General features: G+C 31.0%; 1 protein-coding gene and 1 long non-coding RNA gene across 3 annotated transcripts in view; one reads left to right on the top strand and one right to left on the bottom strand.

Annotated features, from left to right (window-relative positions):
• The window catches only part of LOC127701910 (uncharacterized), a 97,207-nt gene that overhangs the window by 38,293 nt on the left and 46,050 nt on the right, over window positions 1-12,864 (bottom strand). The gene's annotated exons all lie outside the window — the stretch shown is intronic.
• LOC127701893 (arylsulfatase B-like) overlaps window positions 6,851-12,864 on the top strand; it is a 39,025-nt gene continuing 33,011 nt past the window's right edge. The window contains exons 1-2 of one of the 2 annotated variants that reach the window (XM_052205870.1): window positions 6,851-6,919; window positions 11,021-11,059. The gene's annotated coding sequence lies outside the window, so the exon portion shown is untranslated. The remainder of the gene's footprint in view (window positions 6,920-11,020; window positions 11,060-12,864) is intronic. The other variant, XM_052205869.1, reaches the window with a different exon arrangement.

Genomic DNA, 12,864 nt, shown 5'->3' with positions numbered 1-12,864 from the left:
TAGGGCTGTGCGGCATATTTTCAACATTTATATGCCCTGAACTTCTAAGAGTTTAAACTTATACTAAAATTCTATACTACCCTTACCTCCATTTTTGGACCTCCTAAGAATTAAAATTTAGCCGCTACCATGTTTTTCTATACTGGTTACATTCCCAAGTGATGTCTCTATCAGATGAAACACAGAGATCATCAATTGGAACCAATACGTTAACAAATTAACATACCTATGAATATTAAATATCTCCCCAAAAGAGGCGTGGTTTGAGAAACAGCTGTATTTACAAAGTGCAACCTATAGGTTGGTCTTGAGCTTCTTAAAACACGCCGTAAAGTTCATAGACTCAGTACATACATGTACCAAAATAAAAAATCATCTTGTCCCAGATTATCTACATTATTCAATCATAACACCGAAAACTATAACTTTAGGCGACATGCTAACTTGATATTTATCAGGTCAAGAATAGTAGCATACCATAATTCATTTCTTATAGCTACGATTAGAGACTGGAAGAGCTTGTCAACTGAACTAATTTCAGCAACATCTTTGGCGAGTTTCAAAAGGTTGTCAAAGAAGATTCTCAATTTGTGTAGTAAAACAATATATTCACGATGGCATGGTTATGAGAAAAAGATTCATACTAGATTACGTTTAGGGCTTAGTGCCCTTAATGACCACTTGTTCAAATATAATATTACATTGAATAGGTTTTGCTAAAGGACATTTGCGCTTTTAACTTTGATACACCTGAACAAAATAGACTAGATATTTGCGCTTTTTACCTATAATAGTTGTATACCTGTAATCTTTGAAATATACCAAAGTCACGGAAAGATGTTCACATATTCATTGAAAGTTCATCCGAACAAACGAAAAATTCAGAAAAAAATATTCGGGTAAACCAGACATATCATAAAGAATATAGTATACGTTTCTGGGGTCGCATTAGATTTGCGTGCATTTTGGGATTTATTTCTGTTTACGTTTGCGCACAGCCTTTCCTTACATTTACGAATATTTCAAAATAAATAGCATTCTGTTTCAATAATTCAGTTTGTAAAATTTCACCAAGACACACACATGGAGTTTCGTTTGTAAAAAACAAAGTGGGGAAGGGGGGGGGGGGGGGGATTTTTGTACGATGGAATTACTTTCCGTATAAACAGAACACTTAAATACTTAAGTCAGGGGATATTTCATAGAGATACATGTAAATAATTGCAAAGGTATTCACCGGATTCACATTTTCCTCTAAGTCTTTGGGCATTTAACACTAAATAAATGTAAGAACCATTTAAATCATTATAATGAAATTACATTTTTCAAAGAAAAGTTGTTTAGTCATTCGAATTATCAAAAACATTTAGTTTGTTTACATATTTAATGTCATTGGAATGTCGAGGAGCAATCTGCCTTTTTTAGTTTTGTATGAACGGTTTACTTTTAAACCTTGATTTTTCTCAGATACAAATAATTATGTTGAACCATTTTGACAGACAATTTTAGTTTTTTGTGAATTTCTTCGTATAATTCATTATTTTAGATTAGTAATTGACCTCGCATATGTCTTCTCGATAATATTGAATTCACGTTACTATATCAGAGCCTTCACGATCCAATCGTAATACTTGACCACCGTTAGGCATTCTTTCACGATTTTTTTTCTCGATATATCGAATGACACCCGTGATTCTGTTGTTGACATATACACATAATATGTTTATTTTTTAAATTACTGTTTATCATAAATTAAAGGGGCCACCATTAATGAAATTATATTATTTTGCACGGGGGGAGGAGTGGGGGATAGACAGGTTTTGAAAATGAAAAGTATAACCTGGTATATATAAAAAAAAAAGCAGGCACAAGATTATGAAAGAAGAGTGACGCTACAGTACCAACAGGTGAAATGTACTGTTGTTTTCCCCCGCCTAACCCTCCTGATAGAGATAAAACCAGAAAAGTCCTTTGGACGCAATACATTAATAAAATTTTTACATTTTATCACCAGGAAGCAAAGAAGTTAAGTAACCATATGCTGACAAATTATTGAAGCTCACGTTTTAATTGATAGTCATAAAAGTAAAGAGAAAACGTATGATTACCAATAACAATCTACTGGAGACAAAACGTTGTTATAGGCAACTAACTACTAGTATGGGGGTCTGGATTGGGGTCATTCATTTCTGTATTCTTTAATGTTTTAGGCCATTTTTCTCTAATGATTATACTTTTTGCCAATTATTCTCTATTCTTTATATTCTAACAGTGCATTATTCTCTTTTCTTTTCTTTTTTATCCATTTTCTCTATTCTTTATATTTTTGCCCATTATTCTCTATTCCTCAACCCCTCTTCCACACCCTCTAGTATATATCACCATATATATAGCCTTCACAAATGAATAAAAGTCATCACGAGTAGGCCGTAAATGGCAAAATGATTGAATGCTAATCCCTATTTTGAATTGTAAACTTTCGGAAATTTGTTTTTCAATCAAATGATCTTAATAATAAGATATAATCAGATTATTGTCCTGAATGTTCGTGTAATAGTACTAATACTGACAGAAGGACCTAGGTCATCAGTTCTGATCAACTTAGATAACTAACTTTTCAGAACAGAACAAGTAAAGATCATGCATCTTTATTGTTCAGATTGATTATATCTTTTCCATTCGTCAGCATTATCTCCGATTTAAATACTATGTAGTAGAGAATTGATAAGAAGTAGTGGATTCGTAAACGATAATCAACGAGCGACTTTAGTCGCAAGTTGATTATCGTTTCCGAATCCACTACTTCTTATCAATTCTCTAGCTTAACCCATTTCTAGTAAAACGACTGTCTGTTTTATGTTTTGACAATGAATCAACGGAATTTCATAAAAATAATTTCGTATTTTGTCTTTTTTATTTTATAATAGCTGGAAATGATTATATCCACACGGTTCACGTCTATATTTAAGTTAACATACGTTTAATATAACTTAAATGGGTTGTTAGCTCCCCTTTTTATTACCAGATTTCATACTTGTATATTTATATTTCATTTAATGCTTTATCATTACAAAGTATTTAAATTATATAGATTTTGGTATTTATGGTTTATTCATGATGCTTTCCGAAATAAATAAAATAATTGCTTAAGGTCTTATTTGAACAATTATACATGAATTTTGTTTAAACTGTTTCCCTTTCATTAAGTTTAGATTATTTTTAACGTTATTACAGTTGGCATCCATCGTAAACCAGTCAATAAACTAGTATTATCTGTGGTACGCATTCTGAATCTCCAGCAGAATTGCTCTTGCTACAGATGTACAATGTATAATTATGTAAATTTTTAACTTTTACATTCAAGCTGTTCATAGCCGTGATCGTCTAGTCGTTGGTACCGAAAAACATAACTGTGACATTAACAGTGCCAATTTCAAACCTTGTACCCGAATTGAAATTTTTTCATTGTAATTTTTTTCTCAACAAAAATATTGTTTTACATGTAATCATAGAGGTATTATATACTTCATTTTCATTTAAAGGCGATGATTTTGTTTCTGGTTTTACAATCAAAGAAGTCGTTTTACGGTCGTAGCTTATATATCACACTTTATTCAAGTTAGAGTCCGTTCAATGTTGACGTGATGTATATTTGGACCATTTATAATCAAACAAAGAAAAAAATATTGATAGTACGATATCATTATAAGACTAAAACCATAAGTAAGTATTTGCTATGATAAAAAGGAAAAGTCCTTGTACGTTAAAAGTGACAAGTGTAATGGGCATATGAATGTTTATTTTATCAAGGAATTGCACTAATATATACAATTCCTTGATTCTCTAGTGTTTAGAACTAGTGTGTAATAGCCACAATCGTATAAAGACCCATCGGTTCATTATAACGATGTTGAAAATCGACCAATGTTCAAACCTGACATCGTGAATAAACTCTGTTTTAAGATATTTCCATACTGCTATATAACTATAATCAAGAACGTTCAAATGTAGAACATAATCTTCCTTAAAAAATAACGTCCAAAATAAAACAATTTAAATAAATTTGAAAAGAACATGAACAAATCCAGACATAGTATATATATTTTATTAGATAACAAAAGCGAATTATCTCTGAGACAGACATACAGTTTATTGACATGTATTGACAGTTGTGCGCTTTATGAGTGTTATTTAAATATTGATTTATGTCAGCAGTCGTGGTATAGTGGTATCATGCATAGACTAGAGACTCTACTGATTATGAAGAAAATACGCGCGAGTTCGAACCCTTCATGTGCCACTCGTTTTTGAGAGGATAAAAAATCGTAAGTTAAAAGTTTAAAGTTATAAAATAAGTTATCTTAAGTTAACGAAGTGGTCAGTGGATTCTTGAAAAATAATCTACTGTAAGAACAATAGACTGACGTCAGAGAAATGGGTTAATGATCTGATAACCGCTGTTCATACTTAACGACAGGGCCAGTTTTCTTATCAGATAAGTAGTAACCTCCCTTGTTAATGTGATGTTGTAATCAATCGTATTTTTACCATCTTTATATCGTATTTCATTGTATTATTTACATTTGTGATTCATTTGATATTTAAATATAATAATTTTATATCTTATTATAGATAAAAACAAGGAAATTTGAAAGTCTTTGATTCATTAATCACCTTTCAAATCATAAGTCAGGCGGTCTATTCTGTCTACATTAAGTAGTAAATACACCGGGGTATAAATGGCTATCAAAAAGGAAAGGAAAACATTGTATAACGTAAAACGAGAATTAAATAGAGCGAAATGCAGAAATTGAGTGCAAATGTTGATTCTTTTCTTGTTTAGAGAAATCAATGACGAAAAACAAAAATACTAATGATATTCTTTTTTGGTTTTTGAAAAATGAAAAATGAAAAACGAAAACACTTTTGTTTTTCATTTTGGTTTTTAAGAAATCAAAAACGAAAAATGAAAACACTTTCGTTTTTTGTTTTTTGTTTTTGATATTTCAAAACGAAAAACAAATGGACGCAAATATACACGGACCCACAAACATAGATTACCGTAAATATTCTAATGTACGTTTTGAGAAACAGAACCGTCTTTGATTTAAAGAAATACATATACTGTTTTATGAAAAGAAAGTTTAGTTAGTTTAATAAAAGTAATTACGAGTTATTCAAATTAATTAATGAAGTTCGTGCAATGCGTAAAAAGCATATTAAGACTGATGAAAGTGAATACTCTAGTTTAATTGATTCCTAGACATAACATAGTTTAAATAATGTATTAAGTAAATTTTTCACTGAGTACAATTATATGGGTATTAAGTATGTCAGATATTATGTTATTTGTGAAACCTAAGGAACAATATGTTAATTCTTAATGATTATGATGGCGATAAGCCGACATAACACATGTAAAATAAACATTATGAAAATGTATTTATAATTCTTTCATTCTTTCCCAGGTATCAACCAGACCCGGGTAACATATTTCTAAGGTTATCGTCACGTTTAAGGAATGTTTTTAGGGAAATGTAGTAAACTTCAGATATGATATCAAAAACGGACGGTTGAGATTGCTTTTGGGGGTTATGGCCCTAACCATTTAGGAAAAAGGGACCAAAAACAATACTTTTCTAATACTTTGTATAAATTGCTTATAATTTCTTGACCAATTTCAATGAGGTTCTTTAATATGCTGAATCTAACAATGTAGATAGATTTTGGATTTTGGGCCCCATTATTGATATGGTCCACATTGAGGTCCAAAGGGTCCAAAATTTAACTTTGTTTGATTTCATCTAAAATTTAATTCTTAGGGTTCTTTGATATGCTGATTCTAAACATGTATGTAGATTTTTGATTTTAGGCCCAGTTTTCAAGTTTGTCCAAATTGGGGTCCAAATTTAAACTTTTTTTTGTGTGTTTGATTTAAAAAAAAATGAATATTTGGGGTTCTTTGATTATGCTGAATCTAACCGTGTATTAAGATTTTGGATTTTGAGCCCCGTTATCAAATTGGTCCACAGTGAGGTCCAAACGGTCAAAAATTAAACTTTGTTTGATTTCATCAAAAATTTAATTCTTAGGGTTCTTTGGTATGCTGATTCTAACCATGTATTTAGATTTTGGATATTGGACCATAATAGATAAATGTCTTATTTCAAATTTTTAAGTTCTTAGACCACATTCATTCTGTGTCGGAAACTACGCTATGTCAAATATTTAATCACAATTCAAATTCAGAGCTGTATTGCACAATTAATAGAAATTGTAAGTAGAGTTATTGTTCAATATAGATATAGCATCAAAACTAATTTTAGAGAAGAAATTATGTATAGATATAGTTAGAAATTTACTGTTCATTATTAGAAATTTTGAAAAATAATAGAGGTAAGTTTTATAGACTTTTTAAAGACATTGTATTAATGAGGAATGATAATTTGGAAATTGTTTTTTTTCATTTTTTGGGAAAATGTTTTAAAGAACTTCGTGGAAGGTTTGTTTGTAATTCTGTATAAGTTAGTTTTCAGAATGCTATATATATTTTTTTCATGAAGCGAAACCCTTTAAAAACTTAGTTAATATTGTCCAATAATAAATTAATTAATTAAATTCTTGGTGTATCAAGCTTGAATGTAGTGTCCATACTTGCCCTAAATGTTCAGGATTCGACCTCTGCGGTCGTATCAAGCTGCGTCCTGCGGAGCATTTTATTAAAATAAGTCAAACACAATTCTTCAGACCCTTCAGGCGAAAATTATGACAGATTGCATATATGATAAGCTGTAATCGATGCACACACTGCACATTATTAATGTCTCATGTTTTTGCTATGCACTTTTACCTTTAGTAACTGTTTACTGTGTACTACTGTTTATGTAATTTTAATCAAGCGATAATTCTTATGCAAAACGTAAGTACATGTATTAACAAATGTCAATATGGCGTTTTCATTTGTTTTCTATTATTCAACTGAAAGAAAGTTCAAAATGTTTTTGGTTACTCCATTGTGAAAATTATTTAAGCTTTAGTGAATACCTTGTTGTACTTTAAGAGTCAGTCCAAGAAATAAGTAGAAGCAGGTCTACTTCGAAAAAATATCACACAAAACGAAGTACCTATGTAATTACATGTCAGGAAGTTTTATTTTGAATTGAAGTTCTTGTTTTCTTTGGACATATTCATAGTTATGTCATGGTTTCAAGTGTTTGCCTATGAAACTATCTGTTCTACACACCAAAAATATGTTTCAGGGGAGGGGGCAGCCTGCACTACAACTTCCATTGTTTACCAACATGGCGCGTTTGATACGAGGAAAAACAGTTAACAATGTGCATAGGCATTTCATAGACTTCATTTTTTGTTTAACTAATAATTGCATTTATAAGGATAAGGAGATGTGGTTTGATTGCCAATGAGAAAACAATCATCCTGAAACAAATAGCCAAGAATGAGTATACAAACAAGTATCGGGCACTGTACTGATTATAAAGGGGAACAAAACAGTATACAAACAAGTTTCGGGCACTGTACTGCTTATAAAAGAGAACAAAACAGTATACAAAAAAGTATCGGGCACTGTACTGCTTATAAAGGGGAACAAAACAGTATACAAACAAGTTTCGGGCACTGTACTGCTTATAAAAGAGAACGAAACAGTATACAAACAAGTTTCGGGAACTGTACTGCTTATAAAAGAGAACAAAACAGTATACAAAAAAGTATCGGGCACTGTAATGCTTATAAAAGGGAACAAAACAGTATACAAACAAGTTTCGGGCACTGTACTGCTTATAAAAGGGATCAAAACAGTATATAAACAAATATCGGGCACTGTACTGCTTATAAAGGGGAACAAAACAGTATACAAACAAATAACGGGCACTGTACTGCTTATAAAGGGAAACAAAACAGAGTACAAACAAGCATCGGGCACGGTACTGCTTATAAAAGGGAACAAAACAGTATATAAACAAATATCGGGCACTGTACTGCTTATAAAGGGGAACAAAACAGTATACAAACAAATAACGGGCACTGTACTGCTTATAAAGGGAAACAAAACAGAGTACAAACAAGCATCGGGCACGGTACTGCTTATAAAAGGGAACAAAACAGTATACAAACAAGTATCGGGCACTGTACTGCTTATAAAAGGGATCAAAACAGTATACAAACAAATATCGGGCACTGCACTGCTTATAAAGGGAAACAAAACAGTATACAAACAAGTATCGGGCACGGTACTGCTTATAAAAGGGAACAAAACAGTATACAAACAAGTATCGGGCACTGTACTGCTTATAAAAGGGAAAAAACAGTATACAAACAAGTATCGGGCACTGTACTGCTTATAAAGGGGAAGAAAACCGATACCGTATAAAAAGCTGTAAAAGGCTCTGTATGACGAAATGTGAAACAATTCAAAAGAGAAACCAAAAGACCAGCGTCTCTTTTCACAAAAAATGTTACGATTACAATTGATCGTAAGTTATACTGAAATGTTCTTGATTTACGAGTATTTTTACTCGTAAGATTTTTTGTGAAAAGAGCCCTTGAGTTATGATAATAGCAACAACCGAAAAACAAATAAGGCCTACAACAATCAACGACGTCCACTGACTTACTCGTTTGTGTCTTGGGGCAGGCGCATAGAGACATTAGCATTTAAAATTTTTAAAAAGCACACACCATTTTTTCAGGGGATAGAACATTGATCAATCTAAGCACATTTTTTGAAAATTTTGTCCTACTTTTCTATTGTGAATATATCATGGATTTGGGATTTCTGTAATACTCCCAAAGTCTGCATTGCATGATTTGATTTGCTCATTCGTGTGATAGATTAAAGTTCAAATCGTGCACACTTCTTATTAAGCATAACTTTGATCATTTGGATACCAGTTTTTAATGAGCAAAACGATCAGAAAAATAGAAATGATGCAACAATACAACATTGTAACATGAATGGTTAATTTTCCTTTGATCTTCCAGTGAGTTAACTTCTGTTATTTTTAGAGGAGTGCGTTAACGGAATGATTTTATTAGTTATTGCACTCTCCAATCCCGCCGTGTGTCGCTTGCCATATGAAAAGCAAAGAATGGGAGGAGCTTTGACCAGTGCGCTAACTTCTTTAAACGGCTTGATGAAAGTATCACGGCAACAATTCATTTACATCTACATCTATCATTAAATTAAATCCTACTAAAAATCCGATCCATGAGTTCATTTTATGAAAATAAGAGACGTTTTGTCAAAGAAAGCGCCACTTTTTGATCGACATATTTAATTCATGAAAAGTAAAGTTTAACCTTTGACATGTGTAATCGCCCATTAATGTTACAAATCATCTACTCAAAGTTTTACGTATTCGCGGCGATTTATATTCGCGTTATTTTTCTTCTTGCGAAAGTCGCGAAAATAAATCGCACGCGAAAATTAGTTGGTTTACAGTATATACTTTAACCTGATACAGGTCGAACGATTGGACGGACGCATATACCATGAAACCTAATGTCCCCTGCTATCGTATATAGGACATAAAACCAGTATAAGCAAATCTTCAACATTTCATTTGCTCCCTTTCTTTTCGTCTGTAGAAAACAAGTTATTCAAAATTCTTAATGTTCATTAAAATGAATGTTCACTGTGGTACCCGTCGAGTTTAAAATATCTGATTGTTTCACGGATTGTTAATTGCCATAACTACAAAAAGTATATAAATGTATGTCAAAGTAGAAATGCATTAGATTAACCAAATGACAAAACAAAACAAGAACGATGATTTGAAAATATGATAAGTAAATTAGCCATACCACTAGTTAGTAGCTAATGTGGTATGGGTAACAGGTTTTCTTAACCTGTAAATTTAAGCAACAGTAGTTTTTTTTTTATGTCATTAATGTATTAAGAAGATACAAATCAAGGTAACACACAATTGGAAAATCTGAGGCAATAACACGAACTTCAAATGGAGCGCGACCAGATGTATCGACAGGGTAAGAATCTCCTGTTATGCCTGCATCACCAATCATGCGATTGCACACTAAGTCAACATGTCACAAGCGGAAATGAACGCAATCTTAAAATTTACAAATCGGACATGTGTTTAGACACAGATACATCGTATCGGTCAACTACATGTAATTCATGATCATGATAAAAGACTTTTCTTATTCCACAAATTTTTTTTTTAAAGATCACTTTTATTTGCTTTTAATGAGGAATAAAATACTGATAATTCAACAAAAATTCTTAAACTATCTTACTGCATCAATAATACACTACCTTGCAAATTCAAAGGATAATAATTTAGACCTGTGAATATTTTGTGTTATTGTAATGCATCTTATTTCATTCGTCTTCTTACAATTTTGTGATGCATATTGCATACATTTGTAAATATATTGCATATTTTTTTATATAGCCTAGTTTGTCGAGTGGTCTAGGGCGCTGGGCACGGTGCAGGCGATGTTGCCACGATGTCCCAGATGCATAGGTTCGAATCCTGCTGAGGGAAGAACTAAAATTTGCTAACGAAAATTATAATATCTAACATTGTTGGCTAAATCTGAAACGAAGTATATATACATTATGTTGTTAGCCCTGTATAACCACAGGTTACCCGATGGAGAACGTCAGTCGTAAAGTTGTCACATATTCAGATGTCTATATATATATATATGCATGGTCGTAAAATATCATCACGATATATGTTTGTATGAGGAAACATTTTCCTAGTGCACTGCGTTTTCAATTGCCACCAGGATAATTCATAATGACAATGAATAGGGACATATCCATTGACGAAAGGGATTATCATTATCTTACAAACTTAGAATATTGTTAAGTGCTCAAGGCTCGAATGATCTCTTAGTTGGTCCTTTCATAGTTTGTGAAATGTTTATAATTAATGTATGACTCTCATTTTGGACATTTAATTCAGGGAATAGTCTTGTTGATACTAGAACGACTTTCTTATAATTTGGGGAATTTTAATAAATTGTGTTTTAGACATTAGATGACAAAACAGCACGAAGAGGATCCCTAATTGTGAGTATGAATGTAAATTATGTAATATTTTAGTGAGGAATTATGTTTTGTTTATTTACAGTTCAAATTAATAAATTAAAAAACTGAGTTACAACTAATTTTTTTTCCAGAGCCAATATTTCATTCCAGCTCTTAAATAAAATCCTACGTAATTAACTAAATTTTAAATGTTTAAATTAATGCATTTTTTTATGAAATCCAAAATTTATTTTAATTTCTTGTTTTGTTTTTTTCTGAATATTTGAAATGAGTATTCTTACCAACTGTGGATACAGTAGTCTGAGTTTTGATAAACGTCTTAGCGAAAGATTAAGATTAATTAGATTTTAAAAGTTTTGTTCTTCTGTTTTGTATTACTTTGATATTGTTTATTTTTTGTAATTTATAAGTTATAAATATTCACATGACATTAATGGTACCAATTTAAACGCATCTTATTTTGATATTTTTTTTCGATATTTAACTTTTAGTCATTTTCAATCATATATCCTTTCAAATGATAAATGTGCTTCGGGGCAGTTGTAACTCGTTTATAGAAATTCTTTGTTTTGATCTGTAAGTAGGCATTGACAATAGGATAATCCCTTACTACGAACATGATTTAGATTTATTCTTCATAATTATGGGACATCAAATCATACAATTTCATTGGCCGAGAGCACTTTGCTATATCAACATAGCAAAGGGCTCTGGACAAATGACATTGTAGGATTGGATGTGTCTCAATTGTAAAGAATGAATGTACATCATGATCTTTGTAAGGGATTGTTCAGTTCAACACAAAGAAATTCTATAAATGAGTTACAACTGCCCGAAGCCATTTATCAGCTTGAATGGATTAAAAGTTTAATGGTTAAACAAACAAAAATCAAAATTGTTGAAGTTTACTGGATTTGATTTTTGAATATTAATAACTTCAAAATTACTTTAAAAAAATAAACATAATCAAAGTAATTCACGAAAAAAAAAAAAAAAAATCAAAGCCCTTTAAACTATATAAAACTCAAATCTTTAAGCTAATCCGCTTACAAAATTTCAAATTACTAGATCTGCGATTGGTAAGAATACTATTTACATATTGGAAGTTAAATGAAGTTTAACCTTTGAATTTCATTTTCAGGCATTTTATTTGAACATTTTTATTTTAGTTAATTACCTTACTTTAATGCAACCGTATTTGATGTAAAGAGTTGGAATCAAATATTGGCTGTGAAATAAACTGTAGTTGTAACTAAAATTTAAAATTTATTGTTTTGAACCAAAATAAAGTAAAAGACACTTCCTCGCCGATGTATTACATGAATGACATTCATACACACAATGAGTAAACTTAAACAATTCCTACCATTTCATAGTATAAGTTGTGTCATCTAATGCCGAAAACACAATTTATCAAAGTTTTCCATATTATAAGATAGTCCCTAAATTACCAAAACTTTTCCATAAATAAAATGCCTAAAAAGAAGTTATACATTAATTAAAAATATTGCACTGACAATTAAAAGTGTTAAAATAAAATAGTTTTTATATGAAATTCAAAAGTTAATTTAATTTCCTGCTTTAATTGTATCGTTATATAGGAAATAACGATTCTTACTAACTGCAAATACAGTCACTCAGTATTGGAAAGCATATTAGCTAAAGATCTGCGTAACATTCAATATTGAAACTTTTTTTTCTTTTCTTCTTTTTTTGCTTTTTTTGTGTAATTTTGAAGTTCTATATATTCACATAACATTAACGGTAACACTTTTACTGCACCACTAAACTTCAAACTTATTTTTATTATTTTTTTGTTTGATTCA

Source organism: Mytilus californianus, unplaced genomic scaffold, assembly GCF_021869535.1.
Source record: "Mytilus californianus isolate M0D057914Y unplaced genomic scaffold, xbMytCali1.0.p SCAF_5, whole genome shotgun sequence".
NCBI lineage: Eukaryota > Metazoa > Mollusca > Bivalvia > Mytilida > Mytilidae > Mytilus > Mytilus californianus.
The sequence above is the reverse complement of the archived record's forward strand: the minus strand, read 5'-3'. Positions and strand labels throughout refer to the sequence as shown.